The following is a 7,688-nucleotide window of genomic DNA, read 5'->3' as shown; positions in this document are numbered from 1 at the left end:
AGGAAAAACCAAAAATTGTGGGCTTCTTCATGCGACGAAGCAGGCCTACCTCACCCTGCGCGCCTTCTCTCACTCTCCCTCTCTCTCTCTCCCCCTTCCCCCCCGACAGAGTCTGTACTCTGCGGTGTTCTCTAATGTGTACTTGAGCAACCTCTGATAGAGCTGAAACCAGAACAGAGTCAACCCTGGATGCCAGAGGTTTTGGCTTGAAAAATGATGGTGCAGCAAGATGATATGCCATCATGTGTTGGTGTCTGATTGCCATTTCCACATTAAAATAATAACATAATTTATAATAATAAATATAATAATAATTTATTGAAATGCATAAATATTTTCAAAAAGTAAAAATGCACAAATTCATTGGATTAAGAGTAATTTAAAACGGTTTTGACTAGGGATGCACCGATGCATCGGCCGAACATCGGAATCGGCCGATGTTCGGCTCGTTAACTGCCATCGGCCATCGGCAAAAAAAGATTACATTCACCGATGGCAGTGGCCGATGTTTATGTTGATTTAAATGTTGCATGAACACTGTGCTCGGGAGGAACCCTTCTTTTCGCGCACTTTTCTCAGTCAGGTAAAGAAGATGGCGACCGTGTGGGAATATTTTACCGTCTCGGAGGAAGATCCATCATGCAGTCTGCAATGCGTGTAAAACAGATATTTGAAGAGGTGGGACTGACAGAAAGTCATTTAACACATCAAATCTCATTGGACATTATGCGGCAGTGTACAGCGATACAGCTGCCAAGGAAGCGAAAACAGCCACCGCCGGCAAGACTCAGACTTCAATTGACACGGCCTTTGAGAGAGTCAAACTACTGGCTCCAGATAGCGCCAGAGCAAAACAAATAACGAACAAGGTGATGGAGTTTATCGCTCGAGATGACCAACCTTCCTCCGTAGTAGAGGACGTGGGGTTTCAGAGTCTGATGAAGTTTATGGAGCCACGCTATACGGTGCCTAGCCGACGTCACTTCGCCGAGGTCTGTCTCCCAGAAATCCACAACATTGTGGCCACACACATTCATGAGCGACTGTCATGTGACATCACTGCAATCAGTTTTACCACTGATATATGGAGTTCAGATGTCAGCCCCGTGAGTATGATTATGATTATGCCTCACGGGGCAGTGGATTGACAAGGATTTCAACCTTATAAAAGCAGTGTTACACTTTCAGGAGTTCACCGGCACCCATTCAGCAGCTGCCATCTCGGAGGCATTTGAAAAAATGTTCCAGACGCGGAACATTGACAAAACCAAATTGCATGCTGTAATAAGAGATAATGCTAGGAATATGACGAAAGCTATGATGGACAGTGGTCTGGCTAGTTTTGGCTGCAAGGCACATACTATGCAACTTGCGGTCCATGATGGTGTTTTTAGCCAGCGCAGCGTCACAGATGTTGTGGCTATTTGCCCAAAAATAGTCGGCCACTTTAAACACTCACCCCTCGCCTATTCGCGTCTCCAGGCTGTGCAATATCTCAACAGTTTTGATGTCATGGCACACGTTTAAATATGGTGTTTTACTGCCACCTTGTGGTTAATTTTGAGATAGGCAAGCACTAACAGGAAGTTAACGTGCATTCGCAATAGTTGTACTCGTACTCTGTCTTACCGAGAAGTTGATGGTCACTTACTTAACACGTTCATGCTTGAGAAGGCTTTACTTGTAAGTACACAAAATACTGTATGAGCCACTGTTTGTTTTGTAGTCTGTTTAATGTGATGGAAAACGTTTTTGGGAAACTAGCATCATTAGATTAGATATGAAACCCTGCCTTAATGTAGCGTGTTTAGCATTATAGCTAACATTTGCCTGTTAGGCTATATGTACCTTTGTGCAACGTGAACCAATATATTCTTTAATTTGTACTATTTGTGTACTTGCAGTTTTACAAATATCTAGAGGGAAAAACACTTCAATAGAAGAAAAGAAAGAAGTAAACAACAAAGGAAATACACTTCTGCTTCCAAGTCTTTTATTTGCTAGTTAAGCCCTCAGAGTGTTAGCTGTCTGTCAAGTTGGGCAAAGGAGCGCGCAGCTAGGACAGAACAGTAAAAAAGTAACCTGCACGGCTAGCAGAATTACACAGAGAGTGATCTTCAGTCTCGGCTCTTCTCATCGTCTTCACCACTGCTAACGCTCGGCAAACAGCAGTTCAGTACGATGGAGAACAAGCAAATCAGAGATGAAATAGCAAAGTCAGTTGTCTCCTCATCCAGCAGTAGTTCAATCGGCAGAGTAGCTGAAGCCAGGGCTAAAATGGAGGCAGCCCGTGCACGAGCTCAATATGCTAAAATGGAGTCAGACCTTTTGATAGAGAAAGCACAACTGGACGCTAAATTGAATAACTTGAGACATGATAAGGAGCTGGTAGCAGCCATGGCGGAAGTCACTGCGCTCGAAGCAGCATCCGTAGATGGCGACCGCAATTCAGTCATTCGAGAAGTTGAGAAAAGAACACAGCAGTATGTCTCGCAGCAACAGCAATGGCAACCAACTGAACGCCCTAAACCAGACACGCCAGAACGCCTTTTCCCAACTGTTCATTTACTGACACCAGGGTCACCCACCAGACAGCGCCTTAGTGCACCCATGGCCCGTTTCGCTGACACAGGATTTGAGAGCAGTATGAGGCCAACACCACCCAGGCACACTGATACTACTACACCTGATCACATTCCTCCAGTGCAATCTCCAACAGGACCAGTGAGGACCTCGCCCAACAGAGACTTCCTACGGCGACCACAAGATGGCGATTCAGGGGTGAGTGATGTCGCAAGATACTTGGCACGCAGAGATCTTATCACCTCAGGCCTCTCAAAGTTTGATGACTGCCCCGAGAATTATTGGGCGTGGAAATCTTCATTCACTAACGCTACAGATGGACTAAATCTCAGCTCAAGTGAAGAGCTTGACTTGCTCTTGAAGTGGTTAGGGCCAGAGTCTGCAAAGCATGTCAAAAGAATAAGAGCTGTGCATGTTACTCTACCTTCCCATGGATTGACAAAGGCTTGGGAGCGTTTAGAAGAATGCTATGGGTCTCCAGAGATAATAGAGAAGTCACTCTTTGACAGACTCACACATTTCCCAAAAGTCAGTAACAAGGACCCAGTGAAGCTGAGAGAGCTCAGCGACCTCGTTAGTGAGATTGATGCAGCTAAAGATGAAGGCTACCTGCCTGGTCTGTGCTATTTAGACACTGCAAGGGGAATTTCCCCGATAATAGACAAACTGCCACACAACCTTCAAGAAAGGTGGCTCTCACAGGGCTTCAAGTACAAATCCACACATAGCGTACCTTTTCCACCGTTTTCATTCTTTTGTGATTTTCTCTCCAAAGAGGCCCGAGCACGCAACGACCCAGGTTTCAGACTCCAAAGTGGCGGCCCAGAATATCCAAAGCCAGACAGCGTTGTTAAGAAGCCGTACAGGAGTTTTGTGTCAGCCCACAAGACGGATTTAACACAAGAGAATGACAAACAGGAAGCTTCAGGTCACCATGCAGGTGATGTGGAGAGGCAGTGCCCCCTTCACAAGAAGCCGCACCCCCTCAAGCGCTGCAGGGGGTTCCGCAGCAAACCCATTGATGAGCGTAAGGCTTTTCTTAAGGACAATGGTGTGTGTTTCAGGTGCTGTGCCTCGACAAACCACATGGCCAAAGACTGTAAGGCCATCGTCAAGTGCAGAGAGTGTGAAAGTGAGCGTCACATCTCTGCTCTTCATCCAGGGCCGCCGCCACCACTTTCTGGCTACGGCGGGGAGAGAGCAGAAGAAACGCCCCAGCCTGCTGTCACTTCCCAGTGCACCGAAGTCTGTGGAGAGGGTCAAAGTTCAAGGTCCTGCTCCAAGATCTGCTTAGTAAAGCTCTACCCCAAAGCAAACCCAGAACAGGTGACAAAAGCATATGCTGTGTTAGATGATCAAAGTAACAGGTCCCTCGCCAGGTCTACCTTCTTTGACATGTACAACGTCCATGGGTCAGACTCACCTTTCACACTCCGCACGTGTGCCGGAACAAGAGAGATGACGGGGAGAAGAGCCACAGGGTTTATCGTGCAGTCACTGGATGGAGCTACAACACTCACACTGCCCACACTAATCGAGTGCAACAACATCCCGAGCGACCGAGCTGAAATACCAACCCCGGAGGCAGCAGCACATCACCCACATCTCAAGTCGATAGCCCACTTCATCCCACCACTGGACCCTGATGCCAAGATCCTCCTCCTGCTGGGTCGTGACCTACTCAGAGTCCACAAGGTGAGAGAACAGCGGAACGGCCCACACGATGCCCCTTATGCGCAGAGAGTAGACCTAGGGTGGGTCATCATCGGAGACGTCTGCTTAGGGAACACTCACAAGCCTGCAGCTATAAAAACCTACCGCACTAACGTCCTCGAGAATGAACGTCCCTCCTTCTTCAGCCCATGTCCGAACAGGCTCCACATCAAAGAGAGGTATGGCTTTCAGTCTGTAAAACAGACTCCTCCCAGACACACTTACACCACATGAATGTAATCTGGGAAGCACAATCTTTAATACAACCAAAGATGACAACAAAATAGGGCTCTCTGTCGAAGACAGACTGTTCTTAGAAGTCATGGACAGAGAGATGCACATGGACAGTGCCAACAGCTGGGTGGCACCACTTCCATTCAGAACACCCCGCACACACTTACCTCGCAACCGAGACCAGGCTCTCACACGGCTGGCTTCTATTCAGCGCACTCTGGAGAGAAGGCCTGAAATGAAAAATCACTTTGTTACTTTCATGCAAAACATCTTTGATCGTGATCATGCTGAGTTAGCCCCTCAACTCCAAGATGGAAAAGAGTGTTGGTATTTACCCATCTTCGGGGTTTACCATCCACAGAAGCCAGGCCAAATCAGAGTGGTCTTTGACTCAAGTGCAAAGTGTCAGGGTGTGTCACTCAACGACGTCCTCCTTTCTGGACCTGACCTTAATAACAGCTTATTAGGAGTTTTGCTGCGCTTCAGGCGTGAGGCCGTAGCAGTCACCGTGGATGTTGAACAGATGTTCCACAGCTTCGTTGTACAAGAAGACCATCGAGACTTCCTCCGCTTCTTCTGGCACAAACACAACGACCCGGCTAAAGACATCTGTGAGTACCGCATGAAGGTTCATGTGTTTGGCAACAGCCCATCCCCTTCAGTTGCTATATATGGCCTTCGACGTGCTGCACTCAGGGGCGGAGGGGTCGGCACAACAACTTCGTGGTGAAGAAATTTATGTGGATGATGGCTTTGTCGAGCAAGTCAGCGAAACACCGGTCAATGCTAAACCGCACTCAAAAATGCTCACCAATCCAACATCGACTTTTTTTAAAACGCCTGTAAGAGGGAAGAGGAAGGCTGAAACCGTGCCGCAAAGGGCTCGAATCGCTTATGGTCCTGATGTAGCAACACGCAATTCGCCCGAAACCTCGTCCCGGGTTACAATACATAGTTAACGACCACTTTGCACTTTTCAAGCCACTTTTTACACAGTAAACTCTAACACTCGGACAGGTGCCTAAAACATCAATGATTTGATCCGAGTTGGATTTGTTGCTGCGACCAGTCACTATTCAGGGAAAGTTGGCCGGTTGGTGAGAGCTTATCAAAAGACCCCCCCCGATGGGACTCTGAATTTTTTAATTGCGATAGGGGAGACTGAATGGGATACTTGATGTGGAAACCTCTAGAGACCCAGAGTACACATTCAGCGATCCAGATATGCTGACCATCATTTTTCTTCGAAAAGAAGTGCGCTAGGCAAAACCGTTTCTAGCCGCCTCAGTGACCAAAGCTTGGCAGCCCTTCATACATAAGGGCTACTTGTACAGAAAGAAAACCACACACAATTGCTTGGAAAAGCCTCATTAGCTTCCAGCAGTTGCCCCACAACCCAAGATTGAATTAGTGCTGTGTTTTCCCAAGAACATAGCAGAAACAAACACCGCTAAAATGACATGTTCATGATGACGTGAAAAACAGCCGGTTCTTGGATAGACATTAACCAATGTAGCCATTTAAGGTTCATGTACATATTAGGGCTGTGGACTTTTGCCCAAAAACATATTGGAGACATTTTTAATTCTTAAGTTGGATAGGAATTGCTGGAAATATGCATTAATAATATTATTGAAACATTAAAGGCTCAGTAAGACCAATACTTAGTACACATTCAAATTCCATGCATCTGTCCACCAGAGGGCAGTGGATCAAATCAATTGCGAGGGTTAACCATGTATGTACAACAATAAATGTGGATTCCGACATATGCAGTTAAAGCCTTCCCCTTCGGAAATAGAGCTTGACATGGAATTCCTTTCGGTAAGTGGTTCACGTGGCAAGTTCTATACATGCTTTCGAGATGCAAAGCACAGTCCCCTTCCTCTCAGGTTTTTTGAATTTGTATTTTATTATCAACTCGTGAATTTTAAAAAAACAGTCTTATCCCTGTTACTCATCAAAAAATTAAATTCAAAAATAAGCCCTCACTAAAAGTTAGGCTTGGGGCAGACAGAGATGACATTAAAGTTTTGAGGCCCGAATTAGGCGATCACAACACCCACTTATGGAGCCATAACTGACATTGTTAAACTCTGACGCAATTCCAAAAATAAAGGAGAGCTTTTTTGGATGTAAGACAACCTTGAAACACTGTTTAAACAAACTCACATGAGCTAGGTGGGTGATTATGACACCGCCCATTGAGGGCTTTGCTCAAGAATTTTTTTAAGTTGTTGCAAAAATACCCGGGTTTCCAAGGCTGCTAAATCACGGTTTGGATAACCTATCTGTGCGAAAAACTCTTTCGCCCAGGCTACATAAGAACAATACAGGCAGTTACAGATGGGGAGATCTCTTGCTTGCTGAGCACATCGATCCCGATTGCTGCATGTCGCGAGAACAGGCCATCCTTTCATTGAATGGCGTCCGTATAAGAGGAAGTGAGATCGTTCCAATCATACACACTCTCTGTTGACTCTTGACTCCCGTTTGATTTGGACATTTGTTTCATTGCTTTGTTTGTTCAGTTCTTGTTTGCGTTAATAAATTGTTGCCGCCCAGGCCTTTTCTTACACATTGCCTATTTGTTTTTGCTTGATTGACAGTCGTTACCATGGGTTTGCAATGCATAACGTTGTCCTGGCAACGCGATTTACAGCCCGCCCCCAAACAACCAAATGCAGATGGCATTGCTGTTTCTTTCAAAATGTATGACTATCACTCAAATCATTGGAGACGCAAACTCGTAAATTAATTCACACAAAATCGTTCCTTTTCCATAAAATAATCGTCATACATTGTTAATTTGTTTGGATTGGAACAAAAAAATCGGTTTGCCTACGGAAACGTGACGTCACACTTACACACTTTTGGGAAAGTGGGGTCACCAAACCTCTCCAGTTTTTTTTGTGGGGTCGTCAGACAAAAAGTTTAAGAACCACTGCTATATATGGCCTTCGACGTGCTGCAGCTCACGGCGGGGAGGAGTTCGAGTCGGATGCACAACACTTCGTTGAGAGGGAGTTTTATGTGGATGATGGGCTTTTGTCAAGAGCCACAGTCAGCGAAGCCGTCAATCTGCTAAAGCGCACTCAAGAAATGCTCGCCACATCCAACATTCGACTTCACAAGTCGCATCTAACAGTAGGGAAGTT

This window comes from Eleginops maclovinus, chromosome 6, assembly GCF_036324505.1.
Source record: "Eleginops maclovinus isolate JMC-PN-2008 ecotype Puerto Natales chromosome 6, JC_Emac_rtc_rv5, whole genome shotgun sequence".
In the NCBI taxonomy this organism is placed as follows: Eukaryota; Metazoa; Chordata; class Actinopteri; order Perciformes; family Eleginopidae; genus Eleginops; species Eleginops maclovinus.
Note: the sequence above shows the minus strand (reverse complement) of the source record.